Raw genomic sequence first — 18,423 nt, 5'->3', positions numbered from 1 at the left:
TGGAGTTTACTCAACCAGTGATGCCATCCAACCATCTCATCCTCTATTGTCCCCTTCTTGTCCCACCTTCAATCTTTCCCAGCATCAGGGTCTTTTCAGATGAGTCAGTTCTTCGCATCAGGTGGCCAAAGTATTGGAGTTTCAGCTTCAGCATCAGTCCTTCCAATGAATATTCAGGACTGATTTCCATTAGGATGGACTGATTGGATCTCCTTGCAGTCCAAGGGACTCTCAAGAGTCTTCTCCACACCACAGTTCAAAAGCATCAATTCTTCAGCACTCAGCTTTCTTTATAGTCCAACTCTCACATCCATACATGACTACTGGAAAAACCATAGCTTTGACTAGATGGACCTTTATTGGCAATGAAATGTCTCTGCTTTTTGATATGCTGTCTAGGTTGGTCATAGCTTTTCTTCTAAGGAGCAAGTGTCTTTTAATTTCATGGCTGCAATCACCATCTGCAGTAATTTTGGAGCCCCCCAAAATAAAGTCTGTCACTGTTTCCACTGTTTCCCCATCTATTTGCCATGACGTGATGGGACCATATGCCATGATCTTAGTTTTCTGAATGTTGAGCTTTAAGCCAACTTTTTCACTCTCCTCTTTCACTTTCATCAAGAGGCTCTTTAGTTCTTCTTCACTTTCTGCCATAACGGTGGTGTCATCTGCATATCTGAGGTTATTGATATTTCTCCCAGCAATCTTGATTCCACCTTGTGCTTCCTCCAGCCCAGCATTTCTCATGATGTACTCTGCATATAAGTTAAACAAACAGGGTGACAATATACAGCCTTGACGGACTCCTTTTCCTATTTGGAACCAATCGGTTGTTCCATGTCCAGTTCTAACTGTTGCTTCCTGACCTGCCTACAGGTTTCTCAAGAGGCAGGTCAGGTGGCCTGATACTCCCATCTCTTTCAGAATTTTCCATAGTTTATTGTGATCCACACAGTCAACGGCTTTGGCATAGTCAATAAAGCAGAAGTAGATGGTTTTTTGCAACTCTCTTGCTTTGTTGATGATCCAACGGATGTTGGCAATTTGATCTCTGGTTCCTCTGCCTTTTCTAAATCCAGCTTGAACATCTGGAAAATCACGGTTCATGTACTCTTGAAGTCTGGCTTGGAGAATTTTGAGCATCACTTTGCTAGTGTGTGAGATGAGTACAATTGCATGGTAGTTTGAACATTCTTTGGCATTGCCTTTCTTTGGGATTGGAATGAAAACTGACTTTTTCCAGTCCTGTGGCCACTGCTGAGCTTTCCAAATTTGCTGACATATTGAGTGCAGCACTTTCACAGCATCATCTTTCAGGATTTGAAATAGTTCAACTGGAATTCCATCACCTCCACTAGCTTTGTTCATAGTGATGCTTCCTAAGGCCCACTTGACTTTGTATTCCAGGATGTCTAGCTCTAGGTGAATGAACACACCATCATGATTATCTGGGTCATGAAGATCTTTTTGTATAGTTCTTCTGTGTATTCTTGCCACTTCTTCTTAATATCTTTTGCTTTTGTTAGGATAACATTTCTGTCCTTTATTGTGCCCATCTTTGCATGAAAATTTCCCTTGGTATCACTAATTTTCTTGAGATCTCTGCTCTTTCCCATTCTATTGTTTTCCTCTATTTCTTTACACTGATCACTGAGGAAGGCTTTCTCATCTCTCCTTGCTCTTCTCGGAACTCTGCATTCAAATGGTTATATCTTTCCTTTTCTCCTTTGCCTTTAGCTGCTGATCTTAGTCATTCAAAAACCCAGACTCTTAGACCAGCCACCATTTCAAACATCACAGTGCAAAACAGAGATCCAGTGAGACTTGCAATCAGCCGGAGTAACAAATGTCGCCTTTACGCGTACATATTTGGCTAGAACTGGTCACATGATCCAAACCCAGGAGTGAGAGGACCATGGAATCATGGAGTTCAATCCTACTGTGAGCCCAGGACATGAAGAGACAGATACTGAGAGAATTTTGTTAAAGACTGCCAAAGAAATTATACTTATTAAGTCTACATCTTCCTACAAGACATATAAACATACACACATGTATGCTTGCATTCATAGCAATGAGAAATGTATAATACATTTTAAGTTTTATAATGACTCCTGGGCGAGGACCACCTTTGAGAGTTATTTCTATTAACATCCTACTTTAATTATCTACTCAAGGTCATAATCAAAGCAGAAGGCCTCAAGATATCCATGGCAGAGTTTTAAATATTATTCTAAATGGGGCTATTTGCACACATAAAAATAATAATCACACCGAAGGAGACATGATATCTTTTTAAAGTATGTAACAGAAAAAAATATTTTCTATAAGGATAATTGGATACTGTGCTGTTTGAGAGATGCAATTTCCACATTTCACTAGCAATTGAATACCCTGCTTTGATAAAGGGATAATCAAAGTTTATTTTTCACTTGGGAAGAGAGAAAGAGAAAGTGAATGTTTTCATGGACTGCTACTGCCATAAGCTTTCTCCCTGAACAGTTCCCTCTAGCTGTATTTTTAATTGATTGGCTCCTTTCCAGACATCTTTAGATTATGCAGTGCAACTACAGAGGAAATGCAATGTTTTCACCTTGACCTTATAGGAAGAATTCCTGTACATTTTTTTCTCCTAAGCTTGTTGCTTCTCAAAGCCAGGCACGTTTTTTTCTTTTCCCCCCTGCAATCAGATATTGCTTCAATAAATTCAGAATCTTTAACAGCCTACAAATATAATGATAAAATGAAATATTAATGGCACATTTGAAAATTTTGTTTGCATGCCCACATCAACATTTGTTTTTATATAAAATTTTATTTCTATGGAGCTCATTCCAGTCTGTCTCATTCAAAAACTTACTTTCTCATCCCATTCACAGTTATTTCTGAAACAAATAAATCCCACTGATAGCTTCATGACAGCACTGTTTTTCTCCTTACTGATTTACTCAGAGCCAAGGGGTGTGAAGCAACCAACCTCCTACAGATAAAGTTGACTTCTAGAACAAAGCTTCCTTTCTGTATTTTTTTTCTTTCTAAACCAGGACACTTTTCTGAGGATCTCACGGAAACAAGTTGTTTTTGAACTTGTCACCTGAACCAACCCTCCCCTGAACTGCCCACTTAGCCCTACAGTGCTTATGGTACTTGAATTCTTGTGGATTTCAGGCATATTCTAAATTTATATAAACTTCTTCAAGTTAACATTGAATAAATGATTTGGCTAGTTAGCTCTTCTCAAGGGTGGAGTTAAAATTAAACAAATTGGTCAAAGTTAACCCCTGACCCCAACAGTAAAAAGTTAAACAGGTTTGTTTCTCGCGGGCGTGCATTCGCGTAAGGTGATGCTAATGATGCCTGTTGGTTGCTCAGCCGTGGTCAGCTCTCTGCAACCCCATGGACTGTAACCCGCCAGGCTCCTCTGTCCATGGGATTTTTCAAGCAACAATACTGGAGTGACTAGCTATTCCCTTCTCTAGGGGATCTTTCCGACCCAGGGATTGAACCCAGGTCTCCTGCGTTGCATGCATATTCTTTACCGTCTGAGCCACCATGGAACCCCCAGTAATGCCCTAGGTGATATCCAAGATTAAGGACCCCTCACCTGCCCAAGGCCCAGAGAAAGTCCCTAGCATTGCTGCATGCATAATAGGTACTCTTTTTCTTAAAGAAGGGCCCAGAACTGTATAAACTTGAAATCCCACAAATCTGGATCTACCCTTCATATACACAAAAATAGATGCAACTCCCTCTTGGTAAGTGCAGCACAGGGGGAAAAAAAATAGTTCAAGAGAAAGAGAAGCTTTCCTCAATTTTGAAAGAATAGTATCTAAAATGAGCAAAATTATCAGTATGCCGATATTTGGAATAAGGTATTGATGCTGACTCTAAGGACTGCAAAGTTTCTGTAACAGCGACCCCGTGAGGTTTGTGAAGCCCAGGCAGAGCCGGCACTAGCCGAAGCAGCAGGAGCAGCTTCAGTGAAAGCACTAACACGGAAGGCCCACAGGCACTCAGCATCTGCAGGGGAGGTGACCTCGAAAACAGTGGTTCACAGCCCTGGGAGGTCAGGGTCTCCATCCCAGACTTCAGTGCACACTGTGGATGCTCCATCCAGAAAAAGGCGTCTTCAGATTTCTGACTATGACTTCAAAGGATTCTCGGAACTTAGTTCATGGAACTTAGCTAATAAACTTTTAACTTACCACCTAGAGATGATTATATATGCTGCAGAAACCAGTACTCGAGAAACCAAGCCCCACACTGGGAGAGCTGGAGAACTCAGGTTTATTACGCTGGGGGCCCAGAGGAGTTCACACTCCAAGCTCTGAGCCCCAAACAAAGGGGTTACAGAGATTTTTATACACCGACAGGCATGATTAAATGGGTTTGTGGGTTTGCAGGGGCTAGGGCGATTGCAAAGAGCAGGACAACAGTGAGTGAGATAAGCTCCAGTTCCTAGTATTGTGAGTCCCCACTTTCTGAGACCTACGAGATCTAGACTTTGCAAGGAGCAAGCTGAATTACAAAGGCAGAAGGAGGTAAAATTTTAACTTTTCCTCTTCATATATTATATTCTTTGGCTCCAATGGAAACATTGTCTAACAACCATATCAATATTTTGGTTATTTATTGAATAGGAAAGGCACATCCTTATTCTAAATAACCTTTTCATAACTTACCGCAAGCAATCCTGACATGTAGGTATAATTCAGACTTTCAATCTAATCTCTTTATTTATTTATCTAAGGGCAATAATCACTCTTTCAGTTTCAATTGGAAGAAATTAGTTCTGTAACATAAGTGAGCATAAAAGAAAGAGAACGGGACAGGGGTGGCATAGAACATAACAGGATGTACCTGCTCAGAGATGGAAAAATGACAAGACTGCCAAGACTAGCCTGCCTCATTAAATCACTTTGATGTGTGTGTTGGGACCTCTGTGATGAATACAATTTTTCAAGTTTGGGTGGATACTGGAGTTGCAAAGAGATAAAATTAAAATCTCAATTAATTAAATATAATTATTTTGTCATGGCTTCATATCTTCCCTCACTGGGCCTTAAATTATCTACCTGGTCTCCACAATGAGCTCTGAGAAGTCTACACCCTGGAATGGTCACATGGACCAATCACATGGAAGAAAAGCTATGACCAACCTAGACAGCATATCAAAAAGCAGAGACATTGCTTTGCCCATAGAGGTCCATCTAGTCAAAGCTATGGTTTTTCCAGTAGTCATGTATGGATATGAGAGTTGGACTATAAAGAAAGCTGAGCACTGAAGAATTGATGCTTTTGAACTGTGGTGTGGAGAAGACTCTTGAGAGTCCCTTCGACTGCAAGGAGATCCAACCAGTCCATCCTAAAGGAGATCAGTCCTGGGTGTTCATTGGAAGGACTGATGTTGAAGCTGAAACTCCAATACTTTGGCTACCCGATGTGAAGAACTGACTCATTTGAAAAGACCCTGATGCTGGGAAAGATTGAGGGCAGGAGGAGAAGGGGACAACAGAGGATGAGATGGTTGGTTGGCATCACTGACTTGATGGACATGAGTTTGAGCAAGCTCCACAATTTGGTGACGGACAGGGAGGCCTGGTGTGCTGCAGTCCATGGGGTCGCACAGAGTTGGACACGATTAAGTGACTGAACTGAACTGAAAATGAGCAGCACCGTTGGTTGATCTCTTATGGACATGTTACATGAGTAAGAAAGAAAACTTTCCTTTTTACCTCATCAGAACTTGGGATTATCTAATATTACAGCATACGCTTTCCTATTAAGCCTTCTAGAGGCTGACAGTAGGGTGCACTTGGGGACAGTTTACCCAAGTGTTATTTTGGTGACCCAAGTTGGAGAAAATAAGTCCCACTTGATACCTGGAGCTGCCATCCCTAGAATTATAGGGCAGTTACATCAGTTTTTACAGATTCCACTTTGTTTTTTGACTAGGACTCCAAAGAGTTTGTTGGGGCTTCCCAGGTAGTACTAGTAGTAAAGAATCTGCCTGCCAATGCAGGAGACCCAAGAGACACCAGTTCAGTCCCTGGGTAGGGAAGATCCCCTTTATTAGGAAATGCAGCCTGCTCCAGTATTCTTGCCTGGGAAATCCCATGGACAGAGGAGCCTGGCAAGCTACAGTCCATGGGATTGCAAAGAGTTGGACATGACTGACTAAGCATGCATGCACGCCAAATAGTTTGTTAGTCTCTACAATTTTTTTTTAGATATTTAAAGCTAAATAAATCACTTGGAAAAATCCATTTTTGCTTCTAGAGCTGCTCACTGACTGCTTTCAATAGCAGAGACCAGTTCCCACTGTCTGTGATACACCAGAAGCATTGCTAGTTTTTCTTTACAAAGTTGAAGCTTCAAGTACCCAGAATCTTGTTTTATAATATACATTAATACAATGCAATAACTGATAGTTTTGATGGGGTGGGGGGGGGGGGAATCTCTCATTAAGTACATTTTATTGATTGCAGAGTTTTACAGCCAAAAGTATTATAGAGAGTGTTGGGAGATGTCTAAAACTGTTGTGTTTGTTGGCAGAATCTAGGTGAATCTTAATTTCCAACAGGATGTTACTTTTTTTGAGGCAGGAGCCAAATGGTGTACTGTTTTATCCAAGCTTCTTGAAAGATTAACCTATAATTTCTTCCCCTGTTTTCTGACATTGTTACTCACTGTTGTAAAGTTTTAGTCACCATCTCCACACTAAGCCTGCTCTTGAAAAGATTTGCTCAAATCATCAAGATCTTTGTACACATTGCAGACTTACTGTTTTGATCTCTGTACAGCCTTCTAAACTGACCAGTCTCTTCCTTCTTGAAACTCTTCCCTCCCTTCCTTCCTTGACTCCACTCTAGCTTGGAGGTTCTGTTTGTCTCCATCCTAAAATTCCATTGTGGGCACAAGAACTATATTGAAAATATCCACCTGTTGCTGCTTTGATTAAGATCCTCCACGTATCTCCTACCTTCGGCAAATCAAACAGAATTCACGCTCTTCCCCTTTCCAGCTCAAAGTTTGTTCTTTCTTTGCCGGGCCTGCCGGCTAGATGAACAGGTCAAGGACGCAATCACCAGTGCACCTGAGAAATAAAAGACTAAGAAAGATGGGGTTGAGAGGGACGGAGTCAGCTTGTGACTGATTCCGACGACTTTATTGAGGGGTAACATACATATATATACTAACAGGATTCACCAAATTTTAGATCAAAGACTTGCATACGTGCAGAACTGCAGATACTAGTTTTAGGAGTTTTATCTTAACTCCAGCAGAGCATGGCACCAGCGTCTTACAATCAGGTAAAGACTACCTAGACATAAGCCATTCACAGGAGCCCGATAATCTTATCAGAGTCAGGAAAATGGGCAAATGGTGGCTGCAGCGATTTCCTTGAGGGAGGTGAGAAAGGCCAATTTGCACTTTAACAAATCAGGGGTGGCGGGACAGAGAGGGACCTTTTGATCTCTCTCAGAGATCAGTCAGGCCGGCTATTTCTTTTGTATTTTCATTCTTTTTTTAAAAAAAGTCTGTATTGAATTTGTTACAATATTGCTTCTATTTTATGTTTTGGGTTCCTGAGCACATGGCATGTGAGATCTTAGTTCCCCAACCGGGGACAGAACCAGGACTCCCAGTATTGGAAGGTGAAGTCTTAATTATTGGACTGCCAGGGAGGGTGCTGTGTTTGCCTTCTTGATGAATGAAACTTCCATCTGTTGAGCTATTAAATCAGGAACAAGGAAGTCATTATTGATCCTTCATATATATGTTTAAATCCCATTGTTTCAATGAGCCTGCATATTTCTTGAATTTATCTTTCTCTGTATATTGTTAAAACTGTCATATTTCTCTTTGTCTTTTTTTTCATGAATTAATATAGAAGCTTCTTAATCAGTTCACTTTCCTCTTGTCTAAGCTTTCTAATTTATCTTCCAGAGGGATGTCAGAATAATCTTGCTGAAGAAAAATCAGAGCATTTCATTCCTTTGAGCAAAACCCGTTAGTGACTCCATTGATTTAAAATTATACTCTAGGCTCTTTTGGACACCACACAATGACCCTTAGAATGATTATCTTCTTGAGTTTTCATTTACTGCTTGTCTTCTTTATATGTGCTCCAGAACTCTGAAATTTTTAGGTCTCCAAATATCTATATCTTCTTTTACGTTTCAGCAAGTTTGTTCCTTCTGTTTAAAGTATTGATAAATATTGATAAAATGACCAGTTGTCTAACGTGCCTGAAATTTACCTGGTTTTAGCCCTGAAAGTCTCCCCATTCCAGGGTGAACAGGGTTGGTTTATCACTCTAGCTCAGAATGTCTTTTTCCCTTTAGTTTTCCTGACTTGTTATTCAAGAGTCTGCTTAAATCCTGTTATAAGCCCATTTTTTCCCCTCCAGGCTGAAATATATCTGCTTATGCCAAAAGGAAAAGAATTACCATATTCTACGTTAATCTGGTCCTGCTACACTTTGGGTTCCCCTGGTGGCTCAGACGGTAAAGAATCTGCCCGCAGTGCAGGAGACCCAGGTTCGATCCCTGGGTCAGGAAGATCTCCTGGAGAGAGGAATGGCTACCCACTCCAGTATTCTTGTCTGGAGAATTCCACGGACAGAGGAGCCTTGTGGGTTACAGCCCATGGAGTCACAAAGAGCCAGACATGACTGAGTGACTAGAGAGACACTATTTTGTTCATTGATACATCTCTTCATGTCATACACATTCATGTGTTCAACACGTGGAAGGCTGCTGACAAGTATTCAGTTCAGTTCAGTTCAGTCGCTCATTTGTGTATGATTCTTTGTGACCCCATGGACTGCGGCACGCCAGGCCTCCCTGTCCATCACCGACTCTGGAGTTTACTCAAACTCATGTCCATCGAGTCGGTGATGCCATCCAGCCATCTCATCCTCTGTCGTCCCCTTCTCCTCCTGTCCTCAATCTTTCTCAGCATCAGGGTCTTTTCAAATGAGTCAGCTCTTTGCATCAGGTGGCTAAAGTATTGGCGTTTCAGTTTCAACATCAGACCTCCCAATGAACACCCCGGACTGATCTCCTTTAGGATGGACTGGTTGGATCTCCTTGCAGTCCAGGGGGCTCTCAAGAGTCTTCTCCAACACCATAGTTCAAAAGCATCAAGTCTTCAGTGCTCAGCTTTCTTTATAGTCCAACTCTCACATCCATACATGCCCACTGGAAAAACCATAGCCTTGACTCGATGGACCTTTTTGGCAAAGAAATGTCTCTGCTTTTTAATATGCTGTCTAGGTTAGTCATACCTTTCCTTCCAAGGAGCAAGCATCTTTTAATTTCATGGCTGCAATCACCATCTGCGGTGATTTTGGAGCCCCCCAAAATAAAGTCAGCCACTGTTTCCCCATCTATTTGCCATGAAGTGATGGGACCATATGCCATGATCTTAGTTTTCTGAATGTTGAGCTTTAAGCCAACTTTTTCACTCTCCTCTTTCACTTTCATCAAGAGGCTCTTTAGTTCTTCCTCACTTTCTGCCATAAGGGTGATGTCATCTGCATATCTGAGGTTATTGATATTTCTCCCTGCAATCTTGATTCCAGCTTGTGCTTCATCCAACCCAGCATTTCTCATGATGTACTCTGCATATAAGTTAAATAAGCAGGGTGACAATATACAGCCTTGACGTACTCCTTTTCCTATTTGGAACCAGTCTGTTGTTCCATGTCCAGTTTTAACTCTTGCTTCCTGACCTGCATACAGATTTCTCAGTTTACAGTCCAGGTGGTAAAGCAAGCATGTACAATTGAGGACAGAATATTTTCTTAAATATTTCATTTGGCACGTGAGTTTGAGAACCACAGTTCTACATTACAGTTATATAGTCTAGTGACCTGAAGATCTCTTCCTATAATGTATAAAATGTACAATTGGTAGAGATAGTTAGAGAGAGGATATTGCTTAGGAAAACAATCCCTGTCTACCTCCTGAATTTCTCCTTTACTCCTATCCTATTGTGCCTCTCATGACACTCTGGTCACAAAATGTGTGGGTCTTTCCCTCACCAGGTAGTTCAATGTAGCACCACCCGGGTTGCCTACAATTCACTATTTCTGGCACTGGCTGTATGGGGATAACATCAGATCCCACATGTTAAGAATTCTTATCCCATAAGACCATTCCCACCTCACTTCAGATATAACCCAAGTCTGGATTGTCACCTGTGCTTCTGACCCATAGGCTGTAAATTGGAGGCTCTCGCGACTTTGTTTTTGCATTTGATTAATTTTAACTGAGTAGTTCTCAGAACTTAGGAAAACAGTTACTTATGCTTGTTAGTCGCTCAGTCATGTCCGACTCTTTGTGACCGCATGGACTGTAGCCCACCAAGCTCCTCCATCCATGGAAGTCTCCAGGCGAGAATACTGGAGTGGGTTGCCCTTTCCTCCTCCTGACCCAGGGATTGAACCTGGGTCTCCTGCATTGCAGGGAGATTCTTTACCATCTGAGCCAGAACCAGTTTATTAAAGGATATGATCATGTAAATCCATGGCTGATTCATGTCAATGTATGGCAAAAACCACTACAATATTGTTAAGTAATTAGCCTCCAACTAATAAAAATAAATGAAAAAAATAGCTTAAAATAAATAAAGGATATGATCAAAGATACAGATAGACAGCCAGATGAAGCGTGCAAGGTCTGGGAGGATCCTAAGCACAGAAGCTTCTTTTCCCGTGGAGCTGGGGTGCATCACCCTCCAGGTCTGTGTTCACTAATCTGGAAGCCCTCTGAACCCGATACTACTGTATTTTAGGGAGGCTTCCTCTTGTAAGCATGCTCAGCTATTAATTTCGTTTCCAGCCCTTCTCCCCTCTTACAGAGTAAGGGGTGGTAACTGAATATTCCAAGTTTCTAAACTTTCTTGGTCTACCCTGGTCCACATACAGGAGCCATTCAGGAACCCATCCAGAGCCTCCTCATTAGAGCAAAAGACACTCCCTTCACCCAGGAAATCATGTTTCAGGAGTCCATGTCAGGAAATAGAGTCACAGAACCAAAACTTAGAGCAAGAGAGTGTTCTTATTAGTTAGGAAGTTACAAAGGTGTTTTAGGAGTTCCGTGCAGGAACTGGGGGCAGAGGCCGATATATATATATATATTTTCTGTTATCTCACAGATATTTGACTTGTTAGTTACTGAACAAAACCAAAAAAGGCATAATATTTGAAACACAGAAGAGAATCTTTCTCTTTTCTTTTTATTGATTTGTTCTAAATGTTAGCTGTCTTCTTTTTAATTTTAAAGCGTTTTTGTCTCCCATTGTTTGTTTTCAATAGAACTCTGTTCTTTGTTATTGATGTAAACTCATTTCTCAGAGAATGTTAATAATATTTTTTTAAAATGCTTTATTATACCCTGTATTGCCTTTATTTCTTCTCTATTCCTACTTTGTTCTGTTTATTTTTCCCACTAGGGAATTCTAACGCTGGTGATACTTGACCATGCATTCATTTTAGGAGTGAGGCAGTAGAAGGTTAATTGAAAGCCTTGGGTCAGCAGTGTTTATCTGCTGGTGAGTTACTGTAGGGTAATCTGAAGAGACTCAGACTTTTTATTCGAAGCCCTCAAATCTGTGGTATATTTTCTTTGGGACCATTTTGATTTTTTTTTTTTTTCCTCCTGGAGAAGAGATCTTTCATATCCTGCTCTGGGGTGGAGATTTAAGCTTGGCTCCTGGCATTCTAGAATCAGGAAGAAGGAAAGTACTTCTTCAGTCTCATTGTCAGCTCCATATTCTACTCCATAGAATAAGCCCCTCACTTTTAGGGAGGCAGTAGCGGTGGGGACTTGGTAGGGAACAACCACAAACCTTTCGGGGGAGGCATGGGAGAGGACTATGGATCTAACTTCCGTACATGTAGACTTTCCTTTTAATTTGTCCCTTCAGTCACTAAAAGTATGATAGAGTGTGTTGTTGGTAACATAAGGCACCACTTCTATAGAACACAGCCTGTGGATGAGCTGGAAGCTGGCCTTCTTTAGGCGTTCTAGAAAAATCATACTGCAAAATTACCTTATTGCTTAAAAATATTCTGTGCAAGAAACTTCTTTTTTCCTACCTTTCAAAGAGTTATTTTCATGTGAAATAAAAATACAACAATAAAAGCCTTAACATTTTCAAAAGACCAGTTTTCTACTTAATCCACCTCCTCTTTTTTTTTTTTTCCACCTCCTCTTTTGTTTGATGTCAGATATTACTAAGAAGTGAGTTTTTTTTTTTTCTTTTTTCTTTCTGTATAGATATAAAAAACAAGCAAACCTTTTCAACCTCCAGGTTTTGTTGATTTTCTTTTTTCATTTTCTCACTTTCTATTGCCTGTACTGAGTCAAACCACCCTCACTGCTTCCTTACTCTGAGGAAAAGAGCAAATACTTTCCACTCATTCACTGCAGCCTTTCCTGGCTTATTCTAACCCATTCTCCACATCGCCACCATAATGGTATAAAAACAAGCATAATCAAAAAAAAAAAAAACAAGCATAATCATAACCCTAGAAACAGAGATTCTTAACCTGAAATCATGCATGGTTGATGACTAGAATTCTGGGAGTCCCTTGCATTATAGACAAACCTTGTGTTTGTTTATTTCATGAGAAAAGCTTTGGTATTTTATCATATCCTTGAAAGAGCCCAAGATGCCCTAAATTATTAAAAACCACTCCACAGAGAATTAAGCTGATGAGTAATGATGGGAATAGCTGATGATCTCAAAACACACACCCACAAAGTGTCTACATTATTTATCTGGAAATGTGGTTACTAGAAGTCCAAAAGGCGTTGGTGATTGGTCGCTATTCTTTTCTTCCCATATAGTAGTGGCAAAAGAATGACTGTCATAAAAGCGTCTGTCAAAGTGAATCACAAATATGTTCATTAGAAAAGCTATTAAAGTGGGTCAGGTGTAAATATATTTTGCATATCACAAAGACTCCCGAATTAAGGAAAACTGTAGAAGAGCAGATAGCCATTTTTCAATTATATATGACCAGTGTGGCATGTTTTGATACCTTAGTCGGTAATTCAAAGGTCTGGAAATGCCATACCTGACTATGTAATTTGTAGTTACTGCTTTGAACACAAGCAGTGAGTCTAGAAATTCTTACCTGCTCAGAACAATCATGCCTTGACTTTTTCCTGTTTGTGCAATTACCAAGATTGCACCTCACTGAACACATTTATGCTTATGCACACGAATATTTACTGGGAAATAGACCTGAGTATTAAAGAAAAAAGCCATCCAGCTTCCTTGACTTCATCGGGTTTTTTTGTGGAGAGGCTATTTCACAAACACAAGCTACAAATCAAAGGGATGTGACACCTTTTTATATTATCAGGCAACATGGCGAAGAAAAAAAAATGAAATGGAGTTTGTGAACTTTATTACTCAGGGTGACAAGTTAATATGTGGGTGATGGTGTGCTGCTCCCAAATGAGATTTGTTGCATCCTCGGAGCTGCTTAAAATGTCTAAAGAGAGAGGGAAGTTTCCATGCCACCGACAGGCTCGTTGGCTCTCCTGAGGAAGTTAGATTGGAAACTTATAAGTCCACAGTCGTTCGCAGGCGATAAAGTGTGTGAAGTGGAGAGCTGGGAGAGACTGTGTTTGTGTGGTGAATTTTAATGAGTTAAAGTTTCTTTTGTTCTTATTAATTTCAGCATAGGGAGGGCCGTGAGCTAAGGAGGTCACCAATCTTTCAGATGTCTTTTTCCCCTAAAAAAGGCATGATTGATTTGGTACCAGCATCATAAAGCAGAAAACCAAAAAACAGGATCAAATCAAACATGATTTTATAAGTTGTTCTCATTCTTATCTGCACTCACACTGACAAATGTCTTAGGAGAATAGTGGAAGTCCTGGTCTGTGCACTGAGGGGCTGTTGGTCATTTGCAGAGAATATGCCTGTTGGATACGACGGGCTTACTCCAAGAAGCACCAGTGGGTCTGCTGCCAGACCTACTTGTGATTCAAGGCTGTGAGTCTCTTCTTTGCACCTAAGACAGGTGAGTTATATTGCTTGCTGGCTAAAAAGGAGGGCAGGAGATGGGTTACCTGAAACCATCTGACTCCGTTTTTATCCCCTTAGTACTGACATGATGTCCGAACGGGATCACCGAATCTGATGGAGCTAAAACGTTCTTTTTAACCTGTGTGTTGGGGTGCTTGTCTGTCCTGCTGTGATAGATTGTGTACGTGGAGTCCAGATAAATTCAAACCAATTGTCTGATTAAATGGGCCAGCTGTTTCAACCATAGCTTCAAAGAAATGGTGTTTCTGTGTCAATATCCATGTTATACTTTGGAGTAAACTATTTTTATATATTCTCATCTTGTGTTTTCTAAGGGAGACTTGAAAATAGTGGAAAACTGTTTTGAAATCCTTGTTAAAACCCAAGGTTGAGACTCACATTATTTTTCTTTTTTATATGGATATTCTCAGTTTTAATAGCTTTATATTTTTACTCTTTCCTTTAGCAACTGTAAAATAATTTATTTCTCTTCTCTTTGGGAGTGCTAAAATACAGCCGTTGAAAGGACACTTACAGCTGTCCACGTGACCTAGAATTTCTACCTTTTTTGAGATGGCACTATAACATTTGATCTAAAGTAATACAATATTTCTCTGGGTTGGGAAGGTCCCCTGGAGAAGGGAATGGCTACCCACTCCAGCATTCTTGCCTGGAGACTTCCATGGACAGAGGAATCTGGCAGGCTACAGTCCATGGGGTCGCAAAGAATTGGACACGACTGAGCAACTTTCATTTTCACTTTTCCCAGGTTAGGCCCTCATCCATTTAAAAAAATTCCCTAGCTATGAAAGATGAGAACTTGTACTTGCTGTCTAGTGAGAGTGTTACTTGCTCAGCCGTGTCCAACTCTTTGCGACCCCATGAACTACAGCCTGCCAGGCTCCTCTGGCCGTGGGATTTTCCAGGCGAGAATACTGGAGTGGGTAGCCATTTCCTTCCTTAGGGGATCTTCCTGACCCCGGGATTGAACCCAGGTCTCCCACATTGCAGGCAGTCTCTTTACCGTCTGAACCACCAGGGAATCCCAAAAGGGACATCAGGGTGAATTCAAAGAAACATTATTTGAGGACCTATTATATTTCAAACCTTGTGAAAGGAGTTGGTGATGAAAAGGCAAATATTATACTACTTATGAAAGTGAGTAAAGTTACTAACAGCTCTAGTACAGTGCAGTAAATGCTATGAGAGGGAATTCGGTTGTGTGATTTCAGTATCAGTAGATTTCTGATTTGGTCAGTCTCATCTGCCAAAGAAAATATGTTTGTAGTGAGGAAATGTCACTTTTCTGTTCACCACCAAAAATTGCTGTTTACCTATTTACTTGGATAATTTTACCAGGTATTACATTATAGATGATATTAAGGGAGAATAAAATGGTTACTGGTAGATGCACCTCTGGCTTATAAACTCTGATACTTATAATGTCTAGTGCATGCTATATGTGTGGCTTCCTGCCCGTCTGATCTTTTGTTGAAGGACTAAATAATTGGTTTCCATAGGATCTAGCACTAAAGTCCTCACTGTGATTCATTTTATTAGTGTCTTCCTTGGGCCATTTTTTTTTTCCAAATAAGAATATTTACTGAGCATAAACTTAATTGCTTCAGAGGTTTTCAGAAAAGTATTATGGTCATGCCCTTGATTTGCTCTTTATCCCAAAGCTGAATTTTAATTGCTCTTTTTTCCTCAGTGACTTTTTCAGTTTTATTTTTTATGACTTAGAAAAAAAGCATCAGTTCCAATCCAGCAAGTCCCTGAATTTCAAAACTCTGAATGAAGGGCAAGAAAGGAAGAATTAGGGATGCCGTGATCCTCCCTGTGTGTCTTACATCTGTCTTCTTCACGTCTGCCAAAATCCAAGGCCCTGAACAGACTTCCTCCATGTTCAACTTCCTGTCGCCCACAAGGAGTCTCCTTGACTCTTCACCTTCTTGCTTTTACAGCTTGACTTTCCCTTGTCCTTCTGCTCCGTCAGGGTCTGATTCCGTTAGTGCTGTCTGGAAACCAGTGGCCTCTGATTTCTCATCCTTATCTCTGGCGCTAGTACTGGCTCCACTCTCTCTCAGCAACCGTGGACATGAGTGTCCTATCCCCTGGCCCAGCTGCTTAATGGCATAAGCTGGAAGCCAGAGTCTGTGCTATCGTTACAGGTGATCAGAGCGTGTTGACGGAACAGGAAGAACATGGTCACCCCAAAGGGAGCGGCCACAGTGCTGGAGGCCTTAGATACAGAGAAGAAACTCGCTTTGGGGTTCTGGAAGCTTTCTGTGATCGGACCACGGGACTTGGGTGAAGGCTGGTGAATAACTTTGAGATAATAGCGGTTGTTTGCCTTCCACAATATTATTTTTTTCCCATTTAATCCAAAATCTTTACAAATAAGAAAATTGCCTTCTTTAGCCCATAAAAACATATGAAAGTCTTCCAGCACCTTTTGCTGTGTCTCATATTTGAAGTCTGACATTGATTTCTAATTTTCATGCTTAAGATCCTATTTCTCATGGGATAAAGAAAATACCTGAGAATATAGGGCAAGAATTTGTGCTGTATTCTTGATGAGTTACTCTGAACTGAACTGACTTGATGTAAATTCATTGAAATAAGCTTGGTGAGAGTGAGTCATTCTCCTGAATCAGATCTAACACTCTGCTTAGCTGCTCAGTCATGCCCACCTCTTTGTGACCCCATGGAACAAGTAATATTATTTAACCTGAGGTTGTTTTTTTTTTCTTAAATGCAGATTCCAACTGCACAGTGTTCTAAGGCTGAGTTTTACAGAATGATTTCTGCCAAGTAAATTGCCTTAATCTTCTGAGCAGAGCCCAGGTAGCCTGCTTATCTTAACTGTGAAAAACAGAGTTGTTTGTCTCCTTGGGGCGTATTTATAAAAACATAAAGCAAAATTTTACCATCTTGACTATACTGTGAGTTTAAAAAGCAAGCAGCCTCACCAAATTTTCCTTTGCTTTGGAAAATTGGAATAATTATAAGTGCAGACAGAACAAGGTTGTGATTCTGTCCTGGACTTTGGTTTAGGAATTCTTTTCAGTATCTTAGAGGAACTAAATTAAATTGCCGCCGCAAGGCCAGAGGAGGGCACCACATAATCATGATTGATAGAGTGGTTAGGCTGAGCGGTTGTGGGAGGCTCAGGCATGAGGTCTGTGAAGCCTCTGTGTCTGTTTTAAACATTTTGGGCAGAAAACATCTTGAAGTCTCTCTGTTTATTGAATCATCATCATCTGAGCAGGAGCTGACAGCCCAGCTTCAGTGGTCCGAAATGTGCTCAAGTAACGAGGAAGCAGCAGTTGGCAGGGTCTGTGGTTGCAAGCATTCTAAAAAGGCTCTGCACTCTGTTAAACTCTTTTCTTATTTCACTCATCATAGTTAAACTGTGGGAAGAACAGAGAAGCCAACTTTACTGTGTCCTTAAAAAGAACTGGGATGGGTCTTTCTTGATCTTTGTCTCTGAGTCAGAGGAATTATTGGCTGCTTTCTAGCTTTAATTTTTCTTGGTAAATTGCCGAAATGTCTCTTTGGTCTTCAAGAAAGGGGGATACGCTGTCCCACTTTAAAATTCATCTTTGTCTTTGACTATTTGAGAAAAGTCTGTTTCCTTTTCTGTATTCTCTTAGGCAGGATTTCTAACTTAAAGACAGCTTTCAAACATCTTCCACAATTGTAATTTGTCTCATATGGAAAAGATGCTTCCTGTTACTGGCAATTGCTGCCTTTTGTGATCGGCAGTTTGCGTACATACCCTCATTTGCAGTGGATTAACTGAGGGTGGGGGTGAGGGGGTGCAGTGGCTAGGATGAGGGCAAAGAGGTTGGAATTTCCTCTGATCAGTTGAGGAGGATATAAGGCTAGTCTGTTCTTTGACAATACTTGATGGATTCCAGCTCTTCTTGCAAAGCACATTTGAATGCCAAAAGTGGTTACTTAGTAACATGATCGAATGAAGGTTAAGACACTTAAGCCCTGGACTGTCATCTGGTGCTTCACTTCTCCTTTTTGACTTTCTGTGTGGTTTAGGGGGTACATACTTCAAAGCGCCCTCGATGTGTCTCTTTATGTAAGGTAAGTCTGTGCTGATTTTCTTTCCCAGTATGGAGCACACGGCAAGTAAACCGGTATAGGTAGAAGAGTTGTGACTTGGGGAGACAGAGCTGGCAAGGATCTTTATATTAATAAATATTGGCCCCTTTTTATACCCACATGTTAACTTAGTGTTTAGGAACTTGGACTCTGGAACCAGACTGTCTGGGTGTGAATTTAGGCTGTGCCTCTTACTACTGGGCAAGGTACTCAGCCGCTCTTCGCCTCACTTTTCTCATCTGTAACGTA

The 18,423-nt window shown here is 40.8% G+C and overlaps 1 long non-coding RNA gene across 2 annotated transcripts in view; it reads left to right on the top strand.

Annotated features, from left to right (window-relative positions):
- Window positions 1-17,900: 17,900 nt before the first annotated feature.
- LOC122428703 overlaps window positions 17,901-18,423 on the top strand; it is a 242,651-nt gene continuing 242,128 nt past the window's right edge. For both annotated transcript variants that reach the window (XR_006265802.1, XR_006265798.1), the window contains exon 1: window positions 17,901-18,156. This is a non-coding gene — a long non-coding RNA (uncharacterized LOC122428703). The remainder of the gene's footprint in view (window positions 18,157-18,423) is intronic.

Source organism: Cervus canadensis, chromosome 27 (genome assembly GCF_019320065.1).
Source record: "Cervus canadensis isolate Bull #8, Minnesota chromosome 27, ASM1932006v1, whole genome shotgun sequence".
Lineage (NCBI taxonomy): Eukaryota > Metazoa > Chordata > Mammalia > Artiodactyla > Cervidae > Cervus > Cervus canadensis.
The sequence above is the reverse complement of the archived record's forward strand: the minus strand, read 5'-3'. Positions and strand labels throughout refer to the sequence as shown.